This window comes from Kogia breviceps, chromosome 12, assembly GCF_026419965.1.
Source record: "Kogia breviceps isolate mKogBre1 chromosome 12, mKogBre1 haplotype 1, whole genome shotgun sequence".
Taxonomy (NCBI): Eukaryota; Metazoa; Chordata; class Mammalia; order Artiodactyla; family Physeteridae; genus Kogia; species Kogia breviceps.
Window position 1 is genome coordinate 44,877,432 of NC_081321.1, and position 14,127 is coordinate 44,891,558.

The 14,127-nt window shown below is 38.5% G+C and overlaps 1 protein-coding gene and 1 non-coding gene across 39 annotated transcripts in view; both read right to left on the reverse strand.

Annotated features, from left to right (window-relative positions):
* Window positions 1-14,127, reverse strand: part of R3HDM2 (R3H domain containing 2) — a 157,168-nt gene that overhangs the window by 67,438 nt on the left and 75,603 nt on the right. For 4 of the 38 annotated variants that reach the window (XM_067009601.1, XM_067009604.1, XM_067009589.1 and 1 more), the window contains exon 1: window positions 863-1,171. The exons of 29 other annotated variants lie outside the window; for them this stretch is intronic. The gene's annotated coding sequence lies outside the window, so the exon portion shown is untranslated. Of the gene's footprint in view, window positions 1-74; window positions 368-862; window positions 1,174-14,127 lie in introns of those variants that run through there. 5 more of the 38 variants (XM_067009595.1, XM_067009590.1, XM_067009598.1 and 2 more) reach the window with 5 other exon arrangements.
* LOC131767574 (U6 spliceosomal RNA) lies at window positions 13,608-13,713 on the reverse strand. Its single transcript, XR_009338777.1, has one exon. It is a non-coding gene; the product is annotated as a U6 spliceosomal RNA (small nuclear RNA).

Genomic DNA, 14,127 nt, shown 5'->3' on the forward strand with positions numbered 1-14,127 from the left:
ATCTTTAACAACATCCCACTTTGGCTTCAGCTCTGTTCAACGGTACCCAGTTAGGCATAGATGGGAGAACGTACCACTTTGGATGGATTTTTCTTCTTCCTTCTCTCTGTCCCCTCCCTCTCAGAAGAAAAAGACTGCAAACAACTACGTCACTGGAGGCAGAGGGAATCCCATCTCTGCACTCTTTAGAAACCAAGGCCAGCAAACAAAAACAAACCAATTATAAGAAACAAACAAGTAATTCAAAATAAGAAGCAGTAAACCCACAGGAAATTCTTATGACAACCTCAATGTCAAAAGGCAAGTTTCAGTAAAAAGGCTGAATAAATTCCTCCTAAGATGTTCATAATCAAAAGCTTCCTAGATACAGCAAAGGTGACATGTTTCTTCTTAACACATTTAAAGACTAGGGGACAGTTACATAAAGATACAGGACAGAGAGACATATTCACCAACCGGTGTGGATAGCTGTGGAATGACACAGTGAAGGATATTTATAGGGGATTCCCTACTTCCTGCAATGTGTGTCAACAGCATCACCAAAAAGAACAGAAATCACCACTATTCTTATAAGCTAAATCTGAATGAAGCATCACCTGAAATAGCCATAGAAGAGGTAGAATCTGACTAGAGTAAAAGTTCTAGCACACTTAATTTTAAAAATATTTTAAAGATAAAAAACAAAAATGCCTACAAAATCCTCACAAGCTTAACACTTGAAAATTATCTAATTTCCCAAATGTGTATTATACAGTTAAACTGGCCAAGATACAGAAGATATCTACCTTTCTAGCTTCTTCCCTACCCAGTCTGTGGAGTTCAAGGACTTTTATATAAAGAGAGAAAATTATCCAAAACTCACCCCAGATGGATCTGCACTTAAACCAACAGCGAGCTCACATTATTAATGGAGACTTCATTGTAAGAATCTGTTCTGCAGGAATTTTGCCGGAAGAAATTCATTCTGGGAAACCTGTGCCTCTTCCCCTGCCCACAGTCCCCTCCCACCCCCATCACCCTTGAATGAAACGCTACTGATCCTTGCTGCTGCGTCTCTAGCAAGCTAATTGCTCTGACAAGCAGCTCTGAAGCAGACCATGGCCCAGCTGTTCAGAAGGATGCCACCTAGAGCTCTGCCAACAGTCACACTCACATGTGTGAGCGCGCGTGTGCAGGAACACACACGCTACAAGAGCACCCCCTTCCACCTCCTCTTCTCGCTCTCATTCAAGCACTTCAGTGACAAGCCTGCCTCCACACTGCTTGGAGGATAGTTTTTAAAGACACAGCACCAGCTCTTTTCTGCTACATATGTTGAGATGCCAAAATAGAGTCTTATTAGAGAAGAATAACGAGCTGTGGATGTGTATTGAATTAAAAGTTCACGTTTAAATTTACTTTGCCTTTTTCTCTCCTGCAAAGTAATTGAGACCAGAGAAATGGTCTTTGCCTAAAAGCTACTGGAATGAACTTTAGAAACTAAGGGCAAATCTAGTTACAGAGAATTCTTTCCAGCAAGCTATATTTAATAGAATCATTTTTCATTTTGAACACAGGATACCAGTAGCTGTTACTCCTCCCATATCTGCCCCCAAAATGGTGGGGAGAACACTTTAGTTATAAAATGGGATAATGAGGAAACTATGAAGGTACCTTACTGATAGAACTGATGAAAAAGAATGAGAATAGGGCATATGGATGGGGATGAGGATAAACAGATTAAAATGAAGAAAGTGGTACAAAGGACACCAGGAAAGGAGAGTAATAGTTCTTGAAAGTATGCATGGCTCTGGGACTTAAAAATGACTTTCAGGTCCTAATTTTTAAGAGCCTAAGGAGAGATTGTAATGATCTCTATTGCTACAGCAAGTAATAGACATTACAGGTGGTACAAGGCCTGCAATAACACAAAATAACATACAGGTGGGGTTCAGACATCCTGAGGAAAATAATAAAACCTGTCACAAAAACACAACCAGTCATTCATTCAAACATGTTTGTTGTGTGCTTGTGTTCTTACTATTGGCCAAACACTACAATAAGTTCTAGGAATATAAGATAAATAAATTAAGGGTCATATAGAAGAAGGAAAAAAAAAAGGAATTCTGGCTTTTACTCTGAATGAGACAAAAAGCCAACAGGGGGTGAGAAAGCTTATCCTGAAGGGCCAAACAACCACTAAAAGGAATCTGGCTTTTACTTAGTGAGATGAGAGGCCACTGGGAGTTTTTAAGCAGAGGAATGGCATGTTTCTGACCTATAAATATATTTTTTGCCTCCAAATTTTTGTTTGAGAAATTTTTAACATACAGAGAATTTTCAAAAATAGTACAAGTCACCCAGATTCACATACAGATTTAGTACACACATGCAGGCATGTATGTATACATTTTTTTCAGAACTATTTGAGATGTTCTCATAATGACCTCTCATACCTAAAACGATTCACCATGTATCTTCTAATAGTATGTCACTTTGAACTATGAGAATAGCTACCAGCCAAGTCCCATATGAGTTAATGGTTAGTGCACATGCAAAGCAGATCTAAATAGCACTGTAAAAGCTAAGAAAACTGAAATAACTTTGGAATCACCATCCACCGAAGGCTGGACAGAATTCGCAAGCTGAACCCAACCATGTCAAGTGTCTGCTAAAATAAAAGTCAACATTCACCATGGCATTTAACAAGACCCAGACCCTAATAATATACAAAAATCTCAGGATATAATCCAAAATTACTTAGCATCCAAAATACCAAGATAATCTCAATCTGCATAGGAAGAGAGATGAACAGATATAACATGGAGTTGACACATATGTAGAAATTACCTGACAGCTATTTAAAAAGCTATTATAAAATATGCTCCCAAAATGTAGGGAAAACACTCCTGAAACTAACAGAAAGACAGAATGTCTCAGGAAAGAAATAGAGGCTATAAAAAGGAACCAAATGGAAATTTTAGAACTAAAAAATATAGCAACAGAAACATAACACTCACTTGATGGGTCCAATAGCAGAACAGAAATAAGAGAAGAGTCAGTGAATTTGAAGACTGATCAAGTTCAAATTGAAGACAAATCAAATTTCAATAGAAACATCAAATATGAATCAATATAAAATCTGAACAATAAAAAGAAAAAAGATGGGGAGGGGGAGAACAGATTATCAAGGGCCTGTAAAAAATATCAGAAAGTCTAATACTTGGGCCATCAGTATCCCAGAAGGAGGGGAGAAAGAGTGTGGTGAAATATGTTAAGAAATAATGGCTGAAAGCTTCACAAACTTGACAAAAGACATAAACCTAGAGTTAAGAAGCTCAGAAATCCCCAAAGAGGATAAACACAACAAAATCCACTCCTGGATTCATTACAATCTAACAGGTAAAAACTAAAGACAAAGAACAAATCTTAAAAGTAACAAGTCAGGGCTTCCCTGGTGGCGCAGTGGTTGAGAATCCGCCTGCCGATGCAGGGGACACGGGTTCGTGCCCCGGTCTGGGAAGATCCCACATGCCGCGGAGCGGCTGGGCCCGTGAGCCGTGGCCGCTGAGCCTGCGCGTCCGGAGCCTGTGCTCCGCAAGGGAGAGGCCACAACAGTGAGGCCCGCATACCACAAAAAAAAAAAAAAAAAAAAAAAAAAAAAAAAAAAAAAGTAACAAGTCAAAAGAGATGCTGGACTTATTAAGGTAACAGTGATTTGAATCACTTCATATTGCTCATCAGATAACTATGAGGACTAGAAGGAAGTAGAATAACATGTTTAAAGTGCTTAAAGGAAAGAGCCATAAACACAGAATTCTGTGTGCAGAGAAAATAACCTTTAGGAATAAAGATGACATAAAGACACCCTCAGGTGAAGAAAAACTAAGAGAATTCATTGTCAGCAGACCTATTCTAAAAGAATGACCAAAGAAAGTTGTTCAAAAAGGTGGGAAACAATACAACAAAACCTGGAATACCAGGAATGAGGGAAGAAAAACAAAAATGCTAAATATCTGGTTACATTCTTCTCCTACTGAGTTCTTTAAAATATGTTTTGATGTTTGAAAGCAAAAATTGTAAGATTCTCTCATGAAGTTTTCAATGTATGTAGATAAATGTAATGGACAGGACAACTATAATATTAAGGGGGGAAAAGGAAAGGAACCTATATGGTGCAAAGGTTTTGACATTCCACCTGAAATGGCAAAATAGTAACTTTAAGTAGACTGTTAATAAAAGTTAGGTGCATGTATATGCACATACACATACACATATGTATATTTGTGTTTGTATATGCTGAAAGAAAAAGAGAAAAAGAAAGAGAGAGAGACCCCTAGAGCAACCAGTTAAAAAACTATACAAAAAGATAGTCAAAATCTTAAAGATAAATTTAAATGAAATACTACAAAATGTTCAAATGACTCAAAAGGCAGGAAGAGGGAATCATCAGAGTTTAAAAATAGAAACAGCAAAGAAAAAACAAGTTAGATGTAGATCTAAATCTAAAATATCAATAATTACATTAAATGTAAATAATCTAAAAATGTCAATTAAAAGAGAGAGACTGTCCAAATAACTTAGAAAGTCACTTCAAATATAATGATATAGGTGAATTAAAAGCAAACAGAATAAACTATTCTGTATGATACTTTAACAGTGGATACATGACATACATTTGTCAAAACCCAGAGAACAGTACAAGACAAAGAGTGAAACCTAACTTAAACTACAGACTTTAGTTAATAATAATAATGCATCAATACTGGTTCATCAATTGCAACACATGTACCACAGTAATGTAAAGTGTTAAGTAACAGGGGAAATTGTGTGTGTATCGGCGAAGGGTGGCATATGGGAACTCTGTGTACCTTCTGCTCAATTTTTCTGTAAACCTAAAACTGTTCTAAATAATAGTCTATTAGTTTAAATTTTAAAAGATTGAAAAAGATACACTATACAAACACTAGCCAAAAAAAAGCTGGAAGGACTAAATTAATATTAGACAAAGTAGACTTCTGAGCAAAGAAATTACCAGGGATAAAGAAGAGCATTACATAATGATTAAAAGGGACAATTCACCAAGACGACAGCAATTCTAAATGTCTATGCACCTAACAACAGAACTTCATAATACACAAAACAAAAACTAAGAACTGAAATGAAAAATAGACATGCACAACTACAATTGTATATTTCAACACCTCTCTTTTAGGAATAGATAAAACCATTAGGCCAAAAATTAGCAAGGATACAGAAGAACTGAACAACATCATCAAACAACAGTATCTAGTTGACACAGAACACTCCAACTAAAAACATTAATGCACATTCTTTTCAAGTGCTCATGGAACATTCACCAAGATAGACCATATATGATGAATCATAAAACAACCTGAACTTTTAAAAAACTGATATAATCCGAAGTATCTCCTCTGACCATAATGGAAATTAGAAATCAGTAACAAATATATGACACGTTCATCTACAAACACTTGGAAATTAAACAACACACTTTAAATAATCCATGAGTCAAAGAGGTAGTCTCTAGAGAAACAGAAAAATATTCTGAACTGAACAAAAATGTAAATAAAACATATCAAAATGTGTGGGATGCAAACTTAAGAAGTACTTAGAGGGAAACATATATGTAGCACTAATTGTTATATTAGAAAAGTAGTATAATGTGCCGAATATTTGTGTCCCTTCAAAATTCAAATGCTGAAACCCTAACCCAGTGTGGCTACATATGGAATGAGGCCCCTAAGGAAGGAATTAGGGTTAAACAACATCATACAGACAAGACCCTGATCCAGAAGGATCAGACACTAGAGAGTTTGCTCTTTCTCTGCTGGCATGCACAAGAAGAGGTCATGTGAGCACACAGCTAGAGGGCAGCTGCCCACAAACGATGACTAGAGGCCCCAGAATGAAACCTACCTTGCTGGTATATTGATCTTGGACTTTCCAGCCTTCAGAATGGTGAGAATTAATTTTTTGTTGTTTAAGCCACCCATTCTGTGGTATTTGGTTATGGCAGCCTGAGCTGACTAATATAAGTAGAAAGGCCTCATATCAATAATCTAACTTTCTGGGCTTCCCTGGTGGCGCAGTGGTTGAGAGTCCGCCTGTCGATGCAGGGGACACGGGTTCATGCCCCGGTCCGGGAAGATCCCACATGTCGCAGAGCGGCTGGGCCCATAAGCCATGGCTGCTGAGCCTGCACGTCCGGAGCGTGTGCTCCGCAACGGGAGAGGCCATGGCAGTGAGAGGCCCGCGTACCGCAAAAAAAAAAAGCGCAAAATGAACTCAAAGTTATCAGAATGAAGTTAATAATAAAAAGCACAAATCAACGACACTGAAAACGGGGGGAAAGAAAATCAATGAAACCAAAAGCTGGTTCTTTGAAAAGATCAGTAAAATTGACAAATCTCTAGCAACATTGACAAAAAAGAAAAGGAAGAAAACACACATAATAATAACAGGAACGAAAAAAAAGAAATCATTACAGATCCTGCAGGCATTAAAAAGATAATATGGGAGTATACACACAACTCTAAACACAACAAATTCAATTGTTTAGTTGAAAGAGACCACTTCCTTGGAAACCACAAATTATCAAAGGTCACCCAAGATGAATTAGATAACTTGAATAACCCCATAACTATTTAAGAAATCTACGGGTCCAGATATTTTCTCTGGTAAATTTTAACACACTTGCAGAAGAAACAGTACCAATTCTATATAATCTCTTCAGAAAACAGAAGAGAAGGAAACGCCTCCCAATTCACTTTATGAAGCCAACGTTACCCTGATATCCAAACCAGGCAAAAATATTACAAGAAAATGATGTAGAGACATAGAGAACAGACTTGTTGTTACCATGAGGGAGAGGGTTGGGGGACAGATGGAGTGGGAGGTTGGGGTTAGCAGATGTAAGCTATTACATATAGAATGGATAAACAACAAGGTCCTACTGTATAGCACAGAGAACCATTTTCAATATCCTATGATAAACCATGATGGAAAAGAATATTAAAAAAAGAAAGTGCATGTGTATGTGTGTGTATATATATATATGTATGTGTGTGTATATACATATACCTGAATCACTTTACTGTACAGCAGAAATAAACACAACATTGTAAATCAACTATACTTCCATTAAAATAATTTTTTTAATTAAAAAAAATTACAAGAAAGCTATAGACCAATATCCTCACAAAGATGCTCAATATCTCCATATAACATATGAGCAAATGAAATTCAGTGATACATAAAAAGGACAATGCATGACAACCAAGTGGAGTTTACTCTGAGAATGCAAAGCTGGCTCAGTTTTTGTTTTTGTTTTTGTTTTATTTGGCTGTGCTGGGTCTTAGTTATGACACTCGGGATCTTGTTTTTTTTTTTTTTTTTTTTTTAGTTGCGGCATGAGGGATCTTTTAGTTGCAGCATGCAGGCTCTTAGTTGCAGCATGCAGGATCTAGTTCCTTGACCAGGGATCAAACCCAGCCCCCTTGCGTTGGGAGCACGGAGTCTTAACCGGTGGACCACCAGGGAAGTCCTGCTGGTTCAATTTTTGAAAAGCAGTCAACGTAATCCACTTTATATTGAGTCGAAAGAAGAAAAAACATGATCATTTCAACCAATGCAGAAAAGCATTTGACAAAATTCAATACCCACTCATAATAAAAACTCTCAACAAACTTGGAATAGAAGGAAATCTCCTCAGTCTGATAAAGGGCATCCATAACAAACCTACAGACTGACACCTTCTCCCTAAGATCAGAAAAAAGGCAAGGTTGTCCACTACCACCACTACTATTCAAAATCATACTGAAAGTCCCAGCTAGTACAGTAAGTCAAGAAAAAGAAATAAAAGGCACACAGATTGGCAAGGAAGAAATAAAAACTGCTCCACAGACAACATACAAGGAATCTACCAAGAAGAAAAAATAACCCGACTAGAACTAGTAAATGTGTTTAGAAGGATCACAGGACATAAAGTCAACACTGCCAAATCAATGAAATTTCCATATACTAGCAATGAATGACTGAAAACCAAAACTTAAAAAACTATCATTTATGATTGCTGTCACCCAAAATTAAATATTTAGGTATATAATTAACCAAACATGGCCAGGGTTTGTATACTGAAAACAACAAAACACTGAAGAAAGAAACGAAGAACTAAATAAATGGGAAGACACACCATTTTCACAGACTGGAAGATTGAACACAGCAAAGATGTCAATTCTTCCCAAATTGATCTATGGATTTAGTACAGGTCTACTCAAAATCCCAGCAAGATTCTTTGTAGATACAGACAAACTAATTCTAACATGTATATGGAAAGGCAAAGAAGCAAAATAGCCAAAACAATTTTGAAGAACAAAGTTGTAGGAATTATATTACCAATCTTAAGACTTACTATAAAGTTACAGTAATCAAGATAGTATAGAATTGGTGAAGGGAAGAACACACGATGAATAGAAAAAGAAAGTCCAGAAACAGATGCATACAAACATACCAACTGGTTTTTAACAAAGATGCAAAGGCAGTTTAACAGAGAAAGGACAGTCTTTTCAACAAATGGTATAGAAGCCACTGGACATCCATATGCAAAAATAAATGAATATTGACCTAAACTGTATACTTATACACAAAAAAGAACTCAAAATGGATTGCTGATCAAAATGTAAAATGCAAAACTTTAAATGTTTAGAAGAACACATAGGAGCATTTAGTAAATCTTTGTGACCTGAGATTAGGCAAAGGGTTCTTAAATAAGATACCAAAAGCACAATCCAAAAAAGAAAAAAACTGACAAGTCGGACTTTATCAAAATTAAAAACTTTTGTTCTGCAAAAGACACTGCTAAAATAAAAAGACAAGTTACCAGATGGAAGAAAACATATGCAAATTATGTATCCAACAAATGATTTGTATTCAGAATATATAAAGAACTCTCAAAACTCGATGATAAGAAAATAACCCAACTTTAAAATGGGTAAAGGTTTTCAGTATAAAATACTGATACTCCGGGCTTCCCTGGTGGCGCAGTGGTTGAGAGTCCGCCTGCCGATGCAGGGGACGCGGGTTCGTGCCCCGGTCTGGGAAGATCCCACACGCCGTGGAGCGGCTGGGCCCGTGAGCCATGGCCGCTGAGCCTGCGCGTCCGGAGCCTGTGCTCCATAACGGGAGAGGCCACGGTGGTGAGAGGTCTGCATACCGCATAAAAAAAAAAATACTGATACTCCTGGTGAAGCTACAGGGCATCTGGAACTCTCATACACTAGTATAGCCATTCTGGATAACAGTTTCATAGTTTCTTATACAGTTAAAATAAACTTACCATATGACTCAGCAATCCTACTCCTAGCTATTTAACTTAGAGAAAAGAAAACTTACATTCATACAAATCCTGTATAAGAATATTTTTTGTTCTTTTTAAAATTTTTGGCTGCGTTGGGTCTTAGCTGTGGTACGTGGGATCTTTTGTTGCAGCATGCGGGATCCACCACTCCAGCGCGCACACTTCTCTCTAGTTGTGGGCTCGGGCTCCAGAGCGCGTGGGCTCAGTAGTTGCAGTGCATGGGCTTAGTTGCCCCATGGCATGTGGGATCTTAGTTCCCTGACCAGGGATTGAACCAGCGACCCCTGCATTGCAAGATGGATTCTTAGCCACTGGACCACCAGGGAAGTCCCTACTCGAACTTCAATAACAACAACAACAAAAGTGTGTTGACTGGGTAGTGAAATCATGGTGGTTCATTAGACCATTCTCTAGTTTGTTTATTTATTTTTGTATCTTCTTTGTTTTGACACACTCCCCTTTGCTTTTTTATTAAATAAATAAATTAATTTATTTTTGGCTGCTTTGGGTCTTTGTTGCTGCACACAGGCTTTCTCTAGTTGCAGAAAGCAGGGGCTACTCTTTCCTGTGGCGCACAGGCTTCTCATTGCGGTGGTTTCTCTTTGTTGCGGAGCACAGGCCCTAGGCGCATGGGCGTCAGTAGTTGTGGCACGCAGGCTCAGTAGTTGTGGCTCACGGGCTTAGTTGCTCCATGGCACGTGGGATCCTCCCGGGCCAGGGCTTGAACCTGTGTCCCCTGCATCGGCAGGTGGATTCTTAACCATTGTGCCACCAGGGAAGCCCTCACTTGGGCTTATTTGCCAACTCTGTAACTTCCGGCAAAGTGTTCACATCTCTTGCCTGTTTTTTTGTTTTGTTTTGTTTTGTTTTTTGTTTTTGTTTTTTGCAGTACGCGGGCCTCTCACTGTTGTAGCCTCTCCCGTTGCGGAGCACAGGCTCCGGATGCACAGGCCCAGCAGCCATGGCTCACGGGCTCAGCCGCTCCATGGCACGTGGGATCCTCCGAGACCGGGGCACGAACCTGCGTCCCCTGCATCGGCAGGCGGACTTTCAACCACTGCGCCACCAGGGAAGCCCCTTGCCTGTTTTTTAATTGGGTTGTCTTACTATTGAGTTATGAGAGTTCTTCATATATTTCTACATACAAGTACTTCCTTATAGATGAGATCGATGCGTTCAGGGTGGTATGGCTGTAAACAAGTACTTTCCTTTTCTTTTTCTTTTTGGCTGCGTTGGGCCTTAGTCGCAGCACGCAGGATCTTTGTTGCAGCATGTGGGAGTTGCGGCACGCGGGCTTCTCTCTAGTTGCGGCGTGTGGGTTTTTCTCTCTCTAGTTGTGACGCGTGAGCTCCAGGGTGTGTGGGCTGTGTAGTTTTTGGCACGCAGGCTCTCTAGATGAGGCGTGCAAGCTCAGTAGTTGTGGCGTGCAGGCTTAGTTGCCCTGCAGCATGTGAGATCTTTCCGGATCAGGGCTCAAACCCATGTCCCGGGCATTGGAAACTGGATTTCTACCATTGGACCACCAGGGAAGTCCCAGTACTTTCTTAAACTTATATTTTCTGTCAGTCTGTGACTTGTCCTTTCATTTTCTTTACCATTGTCTTTAGAAGAGAAATTTTATTTTGATGAAATAAAACTTACCAAATTTTTAATACTTTGTGTTCATCTTATGAAATCTTTGCCTAATCTATGAAAACAATGATTTTCTCAGATGTTTTCTTCTAGAATTTAATAGTTTTAGCCCTTACATATAAGTCTATAATCCATTTTGAGTTAATTTTTTTTTACATCTTTATTGGAGTATAATTGCTTTACAATGGTATGTTAGTTTCTGCTTTATATCAAAGTGAATCAGTTATATATATACACATGTTCCCATATCTCTTCCCTCTTGCGTCTCGCTCCCTCCCACCCTCCCTATCCCACCCCTCTAGGTGATCACAAAGCACCGAGCTGATCTCCCTGTGCTATGCGGCTGCTTCCCACTAGCTATCTATTTTACGTTTGGTAGTGTATATGTGTCCACGCCACTCTCTCACTTTGTCACAGCCTACCCTTCCCCCTCCCCACAACCTCAAGTCCATTCTCTAGTAGGTCTGTATCTCCATTCCCATCTTACCTCTAGGTTCTTCATGACCTTTTTTTTCCCCTTAGATTCCATATATATGTGTTAGCATATGGTACTTGTTTTTCTCTTTCTGACTTACTTCACTCTGTATGACAGACTCTAGGTCCATCCATCTCACTACAAATAACTCAATCTCATTTCTCTTTATGACTGAGTAATATTCCATTGTATATATGTGCCACATCTTCTTTATCCATTCATCTGTTGATGGACACTTAGGCTGCTTCCATCTGCTGGTTATTGTAAATAGAGCTGCAATTAACATTTTGGTACATGACTCTTTTTGAATTATGGTTTTCTCAGGGTATATGCCCAGTAGTGGGATTGCTGGGTCGTATGGTAGTTCTATTTGTAGTTTTAAGGAACCTCCATACTGTTCTCCATAGTGGCTGTATCAATTTACATTCCCACCAGCAGTGCAAGAGTGTTCCCTTGTCTCCACACCCTCTCCAGCATTTATTGTTTCTAGATTTTTTTGATGATGGCCATTCTAACCGGTGTGAGATGATATCTCATTGTAGTTTCAATTTGCATTTCTCTAATGATTAATGATGTTGAGCATTCTTTCATGTGTTTGTTGGCAATCTGTATATCTTCTTTGGAGAAATGTCTATTTAGGTCTTCTGCCCATTTTTGGATTGTTTGGTTTTTTTTGATATTGAGCTGCATGAGCTGCTTGTAAATTTTGGAGATTAATCCTTTGTCAGCTGCTTCATTTGCAAATATTTTCTCCCATTCTGCGGGTTGTCTTTTTGTCTTGTTTATGGTTTCCTTTGCTGTGCACAAGCTTTTAAGTTTTATTAGGTCCCATTTGTTTATTTTTGTTTTTATTTCCATTTCTCTAGGAGGTGGGTCAAAAAGGATCTTGCCGTGATTTATGTCATAGAGTGTTCTGCCTATGTTTTCCTCTAAGAGTTTGATAGTGTCTGGCCTTGAGCTTATTTTTGTGTATGGTGTTAGGGAGTGTTCTAATCTCATACTTTTACATGTACCTGTCCGGTTTTCCTAGCACCACTTATTGAAGAGGTTGTCTTTTCTCCACTGTATATTCTTGCCTCCTTTAACAAAGATAAGGTGACCATATGTGCATGGGTTTATCTTTGGGCTTTCTATCCTGTTCCATTGATCTATATTTCTGTTTTTGTGCCAGTACCATACTGTCTTGATTACTGTAGCTTTGTAGTATAGTCTGAAGTCAGGGAGCCTGACTCCTCCAGCTCCATTTTTCGTTCTCAAGATTGCTTTGGCTATTCAGGGTCTTTTGTATTTCCATACAAATTGTGAAATTTTTGTTCTAGTTCTATGAAAAATGCCAGTGGTAGTTTGCTAGGGATTGCATTGAATCTGTAGATTGCTTTGGGTAGTAGAGTCATTTTCACAATGTTGATTCTTCCAATCCAAGAACATGGTATATCTCTCCACCTATCTGTATCATCTTTAATTTTTTCATCAGTGTCTTATAATTTTCTGCATACAGGTCTTTTGTCTCCTTAGGTAGGTTTATTCCTAGATATTTTATTCTTTTGGTTGCAATGGTAAATGGGAGTGTTTTCTTATTTCACTTTCAGATTTTTCATCATTAGTATATAGGAATGCCAGAGATTTCTGTGCGTTAATTTTGTATCCTGCTACTTTACTGAATCCATTGATTAGCTCTAGTAGTTTTCTGGTAGCATCTTTAGGATTCTCTATGTATAGTATCAGTAATCTGCAAACAGTGACAGCTCTACTTCTTCTTTTCCGATTTGGATTCCTTTTATTTCTTTTTCTTCTCTGATTGCTGTGGCTAAAACTTCCAAAACTATGTTGAATAAGAGTGGTGAGAGTGGGCAACCTTGTCTTGTTCCTGATCTTAGTGGAAATGGTTTCAGTTTCTCACCATTGAGGACGATGTTGGCTGTGTGTTTGTCATATATGGCCTTTATTATTTTGAGGAAAGTTCCCTCTATGCCTACTTTCTGCAGTGTTTTTATCATAAATGGGTGTTGAATTTTGTCGTAAGCTTTCTCTGCATCTATTGAGATGATCATACGGTTTTTCTCCTTCAATTTGTTAATACAGTTTATCACGTTGATTGATTTGCGTATATTGAAGAATCCTTGCATTCCTGGAATAAACCCCCCAAATATGGAACGCTTCACAAATTTGTGTGTCATCCTTGCACAGGGGCATACTAATCTTCCCTGTATCGTTCCAATTTTAGTATATGTGCTGCCAAAGCGAGCACTTGAGTTAATTTTTTGATGGTGTCAATTAAGGTTAGAGTTTTCTGTATGTTTTTTTTTTAATGTGGTGAAAGGTAGCACAATTTGCCACCCCCCAAAGTGCCACTTCTAAGGATTATTTCGAGGAGAAGGCAACTGAAAAACAGATGCAAGAAAAGCTCTCTGCCCTCCCTGTATTTGCCTAAAAGCAGGAGTTAAATTTACAAAGGTGTCCTCTTCCCCTCTCTACCAGGAAAGACAAAAGTTAATCACATGAGACAACCCTTACCAGTCTGGAGATGGCACCAGAGGACTCTACAAAACAATTTTCACTAACTAGTGTTTGCTTTCCCACAATTTGCCACCCCCAGAGACTCAAGGTCCTTTTCCTTTGTCTTGTCACATCTCTAAAAATTTATTGTTCCTTTGTTAAGCTA